This window comes from Canis aureus, chromosome 29 (assembly GCF_053574225.1).
Source record: "Canis aureus isolate CA01 chromosome 29, VMU_Caureus_v.1.0, whole genome shotgun sequence".
Lineage (NCBI taxonomy): Eukaryota > Metazoa > Chordata > Mammalia > Carnivora > Canidae > Canis > Canis aureus.
Window position 1 is genome coordinate 12512430 of NC_135639.1, and position 12825 is coordinate 12525254.

At 38.1% G+C, this 12825-nt stretch overlaps 1 protein-coding gene and 1 long non-coding RNA gene across 3 annotated transcripts in view; one reads left to right on the top strand and one right to left on the bottom strand.

The window, feature by feature from the left end:
- The window catches only part of LOC144301038 (uncharacterized), a 103444-nt gene that overhangs the window by 78030 nt on the left and 12589 nt on the right, over positions 1-12825 (top strand). The window lies entirely within an intron of this gene.
- The window catches only part of LOC144301039 (uncharacterized), a 39942-nt gene that overhangs the window by 12627 nt on the left and 14490 nt on the right, over positions 1-12825 (bottom strand). For both annotated transcript variants that reach the window (XR_013367767.1, XR_013367768.1), the window contains exons 3-4: positions 11535-11685; positions 10049-10292 (exon numbers count right to left, since the gene is read on the bottom strand). This is a non-coding gene — a long non-coding RNA (uncharacterized LOC144301039). The remainder of the gene's footprint in view (positions 1-10048; positions 10293-11534; positions 11686-12825) is intronic.

Below are 12825 nucleotides of genomic sequence, written 5' to 3' on the forward strand. Positions count from 1 at the left end.
TTAAAAAAGTGCTTTGGGATCCCTGGGTGGCGCAGCGGTTTGGCGCCTGCCTTTGGCCCAGGGCACGATCCTGGAGGCCCGGGATCGAATCCCACGTCAGGCTCCCGGTGCATGGGGCCTGCTTCTCCCTCTGCCTATGTCTCTGCCTCTCTCTCTCTCTGTGTGATGACTATCATAAATAAAAATTTAAAAAAATAAAATAAAATAAAATAAAGTGCTTTAAAGTTAAAAAGGCAGCATAGCAAAGACAAGGTATCAGTAAAGTATTCAAGAATGTTAATCCTTTCAAAGAACCAACTTTTGGTCTTATTAATTTCCTATATTGTTTATATGTGGTTTTTAAAAATTTCACTAATTTCTGCTCTTCCCTCAATTTTTTTTCTAGTTAATTTGGGCTGGCTTTGCTCTTATTTTTATAGGCCAAAGCATAGGTCATTAATTTTATTTTATTCTTTTTTTCTAATAAAAGCATTTCAAGTTATATTTTCCTTGCAAGCAGTGCTTTACTTACATCCCACAGATTTTGATATATTTTCACTATCATTCAGTTTAAAATATTTTCTAATTCCCCATATGTTCCTTATATTCCCTTTATATTTTTTCATTAATCTATGAGTTACATAGAATGTGTTGTCTAATTTTAAAATATCGGAAGGGATCTAGATGTGTTTTTGCTATTGATTTCTAATTTAATTTCATTGTGGTCAGAACACATATACTTCCTTCAATTTTTTAATATCTATTTGGACTTGTATGATCCACATATGGTTTGCTTGCTGAATTTTCTACATGCACTTGAAAAATTGTGTATTCTGCTGATAGTATTCTGTAACCATCAATTAGGTCAAGATGGTTGATAATGTTGTTTCAATCACCTATATCTTAATTTTTTTAGTCAGTTTTAAAAAATCAATTATTGAGAAAAGAGAGTTAAAATTTCCAACTATGATCATGGATTTGTCTATGTTCCCCTTTAACTTGCTAAAAAATTTATTTTGAAATTCTGTTGTAAGACACACATATATTGACTATGATTATGTCTTTCTGATTTAATATATATGTAATCTACATTTGAATGCATACATTCATATGTAACGTATATGAAATCTAAAATTGTATTTTAGAATATACCTATTTCCCTATGGCATTTTTCATATATATTACATCTACATATACCAAATTTACTTAAAGTTTTTCTTTCTTTGTTTTTAAAGTTTTGTTTCTTTATTTGAGAGAGAGAGAGACTGAGAGAGAGCAGGGAGGGGAGGGTGTGAGAGAGAATCTCAGGCTGACTCCCTGCTGAGCACAGAGCCTGATGTAGGACTTGATCTCACAACTCTGGGATCATGACCTCAAGCTGAAATCCAAAGTTAGACCTTAACTGACTGAGCCACCCAGGTACCTTCAAAGTTTTTCTATCCCATTCCCTCTCCTTCTAAGACTCTAATTATATGCACATTAGATCTTTTGATATAATTTCATATGTTCTTGAGGCTCTGTTCATTTTCTCCCCAATATTTTTTCCTAAATGTCTTTCACATAGAATTATTTCTACTGATTTTTCTTTGAGTTCTCTGTTTGGCCATCTCCATTTTTGTCCGGCTGATATGATGAAATTATTATCTTTCGGTTTTGAATGTCCATTTGGTTCTTTATTATAGTTTCTAGTTATCCATTGAGATTCATATTTGTTAATTCTTTATAAGTGTATTTTCCTTTACATTCATAAGCACGGTTATAATAGCTGATTTAAAATCCTTCTCTCGGGATGCCTGGATGGCTCAGTGGTTGAGTGCCTTTGGCTCAGATCCTGATCCCGGGATCCGGGATCAAGTTCCTCATCACGCTCCTTGCAGTGTGTCTGCTTCTCCTGCCTATGTCTCTGCCTCTCTCTGTGTGTCTCTCATGAATAAATAAATAAAATATTTAAAAATAAATAAATAAGTAAAATAAAATGAAATAAAATAAAATCCTTCTGTTAATTCCAACCACCAGGTTATCTCAATGCCAGTCTCTACTGATTGCCTTTGGTCTCACATTTTCTTTTTTCCTTCAGGTGCTTAGTGTTTTAGATGACATCCAATAAATTGTGAATGATATATTGCAGAGCCTCTGGATTCTGTTGTGTTCCTCTGAAGGGCACTGATTTTTTTTTAAAGGAGTCAGCTATCTTAATGACCTCACATTCAAACTGTTTTTCTTGTAGTTGGTAGCAACAGAAATCTCCGTTCAGTTCTTTTAGCCTTAGCAGGGCTGCTTGCACACATGCTTGGGTTGTCAGTAATGATTTGTATAGAGTTTATACACAGAACCCATTGCCTCCCTTCTTTGGCTCTCTTCTTTGCACGATTCTCCCACACTTTCCAGTTACTGTAATCACTTTGAACTCTATCTCCTGGCTCTTTATGCCAGGGAGACTACAGGATTTTTATCCAAATTTTAGTCACTCCTATTTGGCACAGACTGAGTCTTCCTTTCTGGTGAAAAAACAGTAACAATGGGAAACTTGCCCATTGTCATTGCCTTCTCCAAATGCAGACTCCTCCTGTATTTCCCTGCTAGTGCCTTTGGACAGCTGCTTTTTATATTTTGTCCAGATTTATAGCTGTTATGTGCAGGAGGATTACCAGAAGCCAGAAGCCTATTCCATTTCTTTGAGTTTGCTTGTATCTCATGGGTTGTTTCTTCTTCTGCTTTATTATTTATCACTCTTTCCTCCTGGGCCCCAGCACAGCTCTTCTGGTGCCCAAAGTCTCACCGTCCTTTCTGAAGCAGTTCCAACAGACCTCATCTTTCTAGTTCCAGAGGCTCAAATCCAATCCAAGGAGCCAGACAGGAGATGAGGATAAGCTATCAATGACCTTGTCTTAGACCACACTTTAGCATTTTTTTCAGAGCAGCATAGTTTGTAGACCTGGAGTTGTTTATTCAACTCAACAAATATTTACTGAGTGTCTATAAAGTGCAGGGCTCAGCTTTTGGCCTTTTGGATACATTGCTAGACAGAACAGTTGAATATCTTTACTTATTTGGGGGAGTAACATTATGAACAGGAACACAGACAACAAGCAATAGCTGTCATTGATAAACAGGATAGTATGTTAGCAGGTGGTAAGTGGCCACCCAGGTTCTCATCCTCAAGCAGTTTGGGCTCTGGGGAATCACAATCATGTCAACATCTTCATTTCTCTTAACTTTACTAAGCTGTTTGAGTTGTTTGCCCAGAACTAAGAATTAGGCAGTGAGCACTTGGTGGCAGCTGTTGCAGTGATTCCTTTTCACCACTGAGTGGGAAAAAGAATGAAAGAAGCTAGAGAGTGATTGCAAAAGGACAGATGGCAAAGGAAAAACTATTATTCAATGATTACTAAATTCAACCTAATCTCACTTTCCATGAGATCTCTTTTACTTTTAGTGCAAAGTCACACAATCAGGTGGGACAATTTCATCACAGGGTGGTTGTTTGGTGCCTAGAAATTGAGAAAGAATTGCGTTTTTTTTGGCACTTGATTTTAAGTATGTGTGTTTTGTATATGTACTTTATTTTCATTAATAACTATTTTTTCATTTTTACATATATTGTATGTAATATATATGTATATATGTGCATGTATATCCTACTTGCATTAATACCTATATACAGCTTTTTCATATTTATTGTGTGTGTATATTATATATAAAATATACATGTTACATATAATAATATATATAGTATACAATATATATATTACATTATATTATATCATAGGCCTTTAATAAGCCATTTTAAAAATCTTTTTGTGGTATGGTCTCCATGAATGGTGATTTTCCTCATATATTTGCTATCATCATCATCACTGCTCACATTTAATAAGCTTACCATGTTACATTTCGTGTGCTAGTGTTTTGGGGTATGTAGTACTCACAGTAACCCTATCGAAGTAGATACTATCATTATTCCTATTTTACAGATAAGGAAGCTGAAGTGTAAAGAGGTTAACTCACTCAAGTTGGAACTAGGATTTTTTAAAATAATTTTATTTATTCATGAGAGACACAGAGAGAGAGACAGAGACACAGGCAGAGAGAGAAGCAGCCTCCATGCAGGGAGCCCCACGTGGGACTTGATCCTGGGACTCCAGGACCATGCCCCGCGCCAAAGACAGATGCCCAACTGCTGAGCCACGCAGGCATCAATTTATTTATTTGAGAAAGAGTATGCCTGCATGTGCTCACACAAGCTGGGAGAGGGGCAAAGACAGACGGAGAGAGAGAATTTCAAGCAGATTCCCCACTGATCATGCATCCCAATGTGAGGCTCAATCTCTTGAGCGGGTGATCATGACCTGAGCTGAAACCAAGAGCCGGACACTTAACTGACTGAGCCATTCAGGCGCCTCATGAAACCAGGATTTTTGTCAGTTTTGACTGACAAAGCCATTCTTTTTTAACCAGAGTCAGCAAACTTTTTCTGGAAAGGGCCACGTAATAAATATTATAGGCTTTGTGGGCTATACAGTCTGTGTTGCAACTACTTAACTGTGCTGTTGTAGTGTCAAAGCAGTTAGAGACAACATATAAACAAATGGGTATGGCTCTCTTCTGATAAAACTTATGAAAGGACAATTTGGAAAGGATTTGGCCTACAGGCCATAGTTGACCTGTCTCTACTCTCAACCACCAGGCTCCATTGCTTTTGTGATACAAAGATTCAGATGAAAACTGGAAGTTCTTCCTCTCTCCTGCTTCACAAAGGCATGTCACTTGACTATTCTGGGCCTCAATCCCTTAGTTCTTTGTGAGAACAGAGAAGTTTGACTGACCCTGTGGCTCTGAAATCTATAATTCTGGGTTTTTACGAACTAAGCTCAGCTATAAGGAGTGGACAGAGCCACCCAGAGTCAATGGGTGGGTAAGCCAGATCTGACATTTGGGGAATTCTAAATGTTAGTATGCATCAGATGCAATGCTAGGTACTTGACAAGGCTTATTTCACTCACAATACCCTTGTGTGGGTAGGTGCAGTACTCTGGGGTGGAGGAGGAGAACCACTGGCTGTCAGTACCCAGATGGTTATAGGCAAGGGTCTCTCAGGTCAATACCTTGCCTGGGAACCTGGCAGGTCTAGAAACAAGGTATCATTAGTATGTCCAGTGATGTCAAAATCAGCTACTAAATTAATAGGCCATTTGCTCTAATGCATAGGCTGGAATATCAATTTCTTCACTTATCTGGGAGTATTCACATCCAATAAGGTAGGAAAGTTGGTTCAACAAGCATTTCTTGAACACCCAACATGTGCTAAGGCCTCCAGAACAGAGATAGGAAAGAGGACATGGACTTTGCCTATGTGAACCTTCTGACTTGGTCACTGTATGCCTCTCAAGGATGTGAGGAGTGTGGGGTAGAGATGGATCAGGGGCCATTTGAAAGTGGATTGCACCCCAGTATGGACCTACTCTTTGAAGAGCACTCATCTAGAATCTACCTATAGGATAGAAAGAAGGATATTAAACTGGCTACCCAGGAGCCCATCAGTCCTTGCTTGGCCCCAGCTTCTTTGGAGAGTTCGGACAATAATAACAGCTCATATATACTGAACACTCACAATGCAGCCAGTATTGTGTCCTAAGTACCTTACACACATGACCTTACAACTGAATCCGAATTTCCGAGTGTGATGGTGTAAGGTTCCCATAATGCAGCCCCAATATAGGGTTCTATTTTTCTCTCCTCTACATGTACCCTTATCTGAAGCCATAGTGCATTACTGTACATCGCTTTTATTTCCAGCTTCATATGACACAATCTTTTCCACTTGAATTGCCTTTTCCAATTCAGCCTATCATAATGCTGGCCATCCTTCTGGGCCTACCTTGCATATTAACCCTTCCTTGAAAATTTTCCATGGGGAGAATCTCTCTTATGAACACCAACAAAACTTTGTATCTCATTCAATAGCGTTTAAACTGCCTTAAAAAATACCTGGTCTTAATGCTCTTAGTTCTGGTTACAAAAATAAGACATTGCTCATTGTAAATAATTCAAACAATAAAGGCAATTTTTGCAAACATGTTACAATCCTCTTACTATTTTAAGTTCCTTAGGGACAAGGACTGTGTTTTAGTTATCTTTATATCCCTCCAGAATCTTTCAGAATGCCTACCTCAGGCTTGAGTCATAGTAAAAACAAAGTAAACGTATATGTGAATGATTACTCCTATACCTAGGACTTTTATAGCTAAACTGAGAGCTGATTTTCAAAACTTAGGTGAGATTTATGGTCAGTGATGTCATTAACATGTCTATATTCTTAATATTATAATACTTCTTCTTCAAGAATTTACTAATGGGGCACCTGGGTGGCTCAGTGTTTGAGCATCTGCCTTGGGCTCATGATGATCCCAGGGTCCTGGGATCAAGTCCCACATTGGGTTCCCCACAGGGAACCCACTTCTTCTTCTGCCTATATCTCTGCCTCTTTCTCTGTGCCTCTCATGAATAAATAAATAAAATCTTTTTAAAAATTTACTAACAAAATCATTTTGTTGCTAGATTAGTGAAACGTCTGTGCTTTCTTGGAGCATGGGCCAAATCCATCTCTGATCATCTGTTATTGCTAGAAATTCTACTGCCTCTATCTTCAGACCACTTTAGAGATGAATTATTTAATTCATCCTGAGAACATTTCAGTACTCAGGATGTTCACCTTTCAAAGTTCCTCAGATATCTGTGAGAATTTGTGAGTGAAAATATTCTTGGGTTATAGGTCTTAACTTCATTGAAAATTGACTGCACATTTTTATCATTAAATCATGAGCATCACAGATGACTTTCACATTTCTGCTGAAGGCATGTTTCTTATTAGGCTAAAGCTTTTCAGCCTGTACAATTAATGGTTCATAGCACACTAGGGAACATTTATTAATTTTCATTTTCCTTGTTTTTCGAAGGTTATGAAGGCTGTAGGTTCTAAGTTGGAGTTACTGAAATTTTAAAAGGTATAAATAGGTAAATATTATGGTTCCTGGAAAAGTGAGACTTTTTTCTTTTAAGCATGTGATTAATATGACTAATAAAAATGTCATCAACCTTCCCTGCCAGGGTCATGCAGTTAGAAAGACATTTTGTATATGCGCGTGTGGTTTGCCTTCCAGATCTAACAGGATATTTTAAGAGAATGCTTAAGATAAGAAATACTTTTAAAAAAGCAGATGCTTGATTCTTTGTTGGTCTTATACAATAATTCTAAATGGAATGTAGCACCTCCCTACGCATTTACTAAATACTTTCCTTGACTACATTTGGCGGCTTATGTCAGCATTTGAGATGCAGAGAATCTTTCCCTCTTGTCAGATGACTTGACACAAATACTATCCTTTTTTGCAGGATACAGTCCTGAAAGGCAGACCTCCTTCCCACACTTTAGTAGATAGATTACTGATTTTATATCTTCATTCAATTTCATTCACGAACCACTCTCCTAAGTAGTCATTTCCTCTTACTTAGAGTTCATGATATTGGTTATATACAGTAAAATATTTAATTTGGGCATATGTCAAATGGCAGTTTTTAAACACTTATAGCAAGATTTGGTTTACATGCCACATAGTTTGCCCATCTGAAGTGCACAACCAGTGGTTTTTTAGTCAGTTCACAGATGTGCGCAATCATCACCATGGTCTAATTTTCAAACATTTTCCTCACCCTAGAAAGAAATCCTGTGTTCATTGGTAGCCACTTCTCATCTACACTTCACCTGAGCCCTAGGCAACCACTAACCTATTTTCTGTCTCCATAGATTATGTAGTATTTTTTAGAACAACTTTTAATTATCTAAAAATTTTGGTGATTTTGAGACATTATTTAAAGCTCATACAGGGGATCCCTGGGTGGCTCAGACGTTTAGTGCCTGCCTTTGGCCCAGGGTGTGATCCTGGAGTCCCGGGATCGAGTCCTGCATCGGGCTCCCAGCATGCAGCCTGCTTCTCTCTCTGCCTGTGTGTCTCTCTCTCTCTCTGTGTGTCTCTCATGAATAAATAAATAATCTTTAAAAAAAATAAAGCTAATACAGTCAATACAATCTCCAGCTAATGACATTTTTTCTTTATCTTCCTATCATTTTTATCTTTAAAATGAAACATCTGTCTGGTTTGCAATAATTTCAGATCCATTGGTAGTTCAGTTTACCTGTGCTGCCCTTCCTCTTGGTTGGTACTTGTAAGAGTTCTATATCTCTACCTACACCAATGTAGAAATGCTAAGTTAGAAAAATGGCAAATCCTTAAATGGTGAGCATAAAGCACATTTGGAAAAGAATATCTCAAACTACTGTATTTTCCTTCCTTTTCATTCTCCAGTTCCTCCCCAACACCCGCCCCCCCCCCCCCAACACACACACACAGTGAGTAGTCATGGTCACATATGGTGGAAGATGCTAGTGACTTTATTAAGTGACAACCAGAAGTAGTAATACATGTCCAGTATTGATATATTCTTCTGCATGCTATAAAAATAACATGTGTTGTATATTTTGATTGCATATACATATGGTTTATTTCCAAATCATAGTGGGAGTCACAGAGCATTCTCCAGAGGTTAGAAGTGCAAACACAGAAAACAGAAACGTATAAAACAGTATTCTAGGTCGATGCTTGTTTCTACTAATTTTATTCAAGGCATTATCAGAAAACCTGGAGGTCATTCATCTAGTCACTCATTCTTGCACTACCTATTTATTGATTAAAGATGATGTAAAGCACAAGGCCCCAAGTAATAAGGGACACCTAAATTTGGCTTTCTTGGGAATGTTGCCCAACCACAACACATCAAAGGGAGGGCTGTCTTCTCAGAAGGAAGGAGCTCAAAGAATCATGCATCTTTTCCTTTTTTTTCTTGAAAAACCACCGCCTATATTTTTCAGGAAAATTCAGCATAATTGGTGTATACCCATCTTTTTAGGTGAATTAGGCCTTAACTGACAGATAACCCATTTTGTTCTAAAATTCAACAAACTCTTGGAAAATCTTATTCCAGACAATCTTTTGAATATGTCATTTGCCATTTATATTTGATGGCCTTAAGCAAAAAAAAAAGAAAAAAGTTATAAAAAGGTATTAATGCAAGTAGATAATAAAGCTGCATTCTATAAATCTATAGCAGCTTACAGTAATCATTAAAGCATGCAAAAGTCTTTCATCTATTCAAAAATATGCAGTGCACAGAATGTCTGCTAAGGTGCATGACAAGTCAGAGTTAAATATATATTAATAAATGAATTAGCTTCATAAATAATAGCCATAATGACATTTTAGGAGACAATAAGTCTGAGGATTGTCAGAAAACGGTTGATGTATGAGCTTCACGTCTCAGTGATTCTTCAAAATGAATAGGCTTTGCGAGAGAGTTCAGACCCGCGACCAGCCTATTTCCTTGAATAATTTACTTGTTGTCAATTTGTACAGCCACATTACACATGCAAATTGTGCTGCCTGTGCAAACAGCACTTGGAGATGATAAAAACAAATTTACGAAGGCTATAGAAGAAGGATTTATTTCACTTTCTCACCCAGGTCAAGCAATACATGCATCTGATGATTGTGTGTACCCAATTTTGTTGTAATTATATCAGCAAATTATTCCTTATAATCTTATTATTTTTAGCAGTCTCCTTGTGCTTGGGATAATTAGCTTTCTTCACTCAGTGTAAAAACAATTCAACTTGCCAGCCAGGCAGGGCAGAGCTCCATTATCTGTTTTGGGTTTAAATTTATTCCCTATATTCTTGGACACTTTGTGTAAATTAAAAATTTCATAGTCCCTAATACTGTACACGCTGTTCATTCAGTGATGAATTAAGGCCCCTAAACCTCTCCGTTTGCTATTAGATATCTCACCCACTTTATATGTTAATCTGTGCTAATGAATTCCACAACCCCTAGCCACAGCGAGATGACTAAAATTATTACCACTTACAGAGATATGCCTTTTTCATTTAAAGTTCAATTCAAATTGCTCCCATAAACAGTCTGCCACACAAAGATACCTCCTATAAAGGAGAGTTACTTACCTCTAAGTAGAGTTCTCTGAAGGTAGTATTATCTTGGGATGCACATTCCTAGGTCACGTGCCCTCAGGTCTCTGACGTGGGTTGGGGGAGAGAATTCATAGCTGATAGGTAAGACTTTCTTTCCTCCGGGCACTTCATTAGCTCTGTGTCCTATATTCCTGAGGGTTCTTTGTGGCACACCCCTTCACACAACCAATCCCTTCTTCGCAGAACATGCCCCAAGTGAAGTAGTAGGGCAGTGTAACTACCAAAAGAGAGTTGAGAGACTAGTTACCTACCATAAACAATTGCTGATGATCAAGAAGCACATTTTCTGTCTTCACAGATGATACCTATAAAATGATGCACCTGGTAATTGGGGAGGAAAATCTAGTTTTTTAAAACATATCATATGAAATTGAAAATCTCTATTTCCTTTTTACATAAATAACATTTTTACTGCAGAAACAACACATTTTCATTATGGGAGAATTAGCGTAAACCAAAAGAATAAAAATCACACATGTTCCCACCCATAGTCTCACCACCCAGTGACAAGTTCACTAGCGTACAGTGTCTATTTTTACAGACAAGTTCAGTACCTACATACCCTCACAATGGCAACAAAATCACTAATTTCCTCGTGTTCCTCTTCAACCCATTCCAATGAGAGGCTCTAGGACAGGACAGGAGCCTGCCCTATTTGCCCCTGTCTCTGACGTAACTCATTTTAAGAATGTTATTTGTTGTCTTCTTGTAAAATTGAGTGGTTCCTAGAGTTTCAGGTGCTGAGCCCTGTGCCTCTGCCACCCACTTTTCCTCAGCAGAACATTCAAGCAAGTTCTCACCCAGCTTTAGCTCTAAGTTGATTACCAACTCCCAAAATAGCCTTCCACAAACAGTACAGCAAGGCACAATCTGAAGGCAGGTTTTTGTGCCAGACAGCACCATATTTTGTATGCGTGAGCGTCCTATGGGTATGGGTGGTGCCCCGCATTACACTGCTGCTTCTACTGTTGAGGAAGTGGGCAGGGCAGGTGCTGTCATTCCTGTCTCACAGATGAGAATATCTGAGGTCCAAGAGGTAAAGCAACTTGCCTGTGAGAAGGTAATTAGTGCCCAGGTCTATGTGAGTCCAGAACAAAGTGTGCTTCTATTCCATTCTTGCTCTTAATTTTCCCAGTGGCATTGGGACTTAGGGTGCCTGGTGTGTTTTCAGGATTTCTTCCTAAAGACAGATCATTTACAAAGGCCAACCTTTTGGGAGTCTTTTTGGTTAGAAATTCAGAGCTTCATACATGATTTTATTTTGAAGTTCCTTAATTATTTATTACCCTGAGAAGACTATTTACATAGAGCAAATACAGTGTTTTGCTTCAGGAGAGTTTATAAGGGTCTCCCTTTTCTAGTATCCTCTGTTTAAAAGTCAAAACAGCTCCTTGGAAATGAGATTTTTTCATCCATGATTAAGAAAATACTCACAGATTAACTTAATTCAATATCACACCTGGATGTAGCATGACTAGGGCTCAGTCTGAACCCTTCCTCACTCCGTTTGCTCTTCTGTTTTTGCCACGGGGTCACCGCTCACAGCAATACCCACCAAGCAGTTAGGATGGCATATTACATGCGACATTCAGTATGGGAGGAGCATCAACCTAGAGCAACAATTTAATGTGTCATTTAAAACTTTGAAACCATCACATGAATGCTAGATTGCACAGCCTGCTGTTAACCTGAGTTAATATTTGGCAGAGCCAGATGTACATCTCCTAACATCTAATCTCACACAAAGTGTGATAGGTTCTTTAGCTGATAAAAACCAAATGCACTTTAATTCAGCATCTTCTCTGCAACACAGTGTGTTCACCTAATTGTCTCATCTAACTTATGAATCACAAATGTGTGAGTTTGGCTTTAGCAAGACTAAGCCCAGAAAATGTTAGGTAGAAAGGGTTGGTATTCTGTGCCTCAAACTTTTTTCCAGGAGTGTCTCCTCCCATCTTCCTCCCTCTGACCCCGCTCCTTCTTCCTGGGTGCCCTGTGGTCTGCTAGTGCTCCTTCCCCTGTTAAATACCCCCTGTCCTGACACCAGCTGGTCCTTCCATCACAAAGCAGTGCAGGTAACTAATAAAACTTCCTGACTTTTCATTTCCAAGGTTATCTTCATCTTGAGTGGGGCAAATCCTGGCAAAAATATTTAGAGACCAGGTAAACATTTCCAGGGACCACCAAATAATGCGACTTAGTTCAAAGTTCTTGGTGATGAGTGATAGTTCACTTGTAGAATTGTTGACTGTTATGTGGAAGATCTGCTTCCTTCACTGGTCCATGTGACAACTTATTCTCTTTTTGGGAGGAATAGTTCACTCATATACAAAATAAAGGTAATGAAGAAATCTCTCATAATTGCTGTGATGATTTAATTACGTACTATGTGTAAAAGTAGATACTGGCATTTAGGAGGTACTCTTCGTTTTTTCGGTATTCTCGCCTTTTTCAACCTCTTCCTCTTCTTCATAGAAGAAGAGACACAGCAGAGAAGACAACACAGAGAAGAGGTTGGAAATCAAGTGATCTTGGGCTTAGATCTAGTTTCTGCTATGTGATAGTGGGCACATAACCTTTCTGAACTTTAATTTCCTTCAGTATAAAATAGGGATTATACAAGTATCTCATCCTGTTCTATTAAGTAAGAAAATACATATGTGGTGTTTAACAAGGTGTTTTTCAGGGATGTATTAATGAGTTATTGCTGTTGATGCTAATAAAGGCATACATACCATTTGAAGTCAACA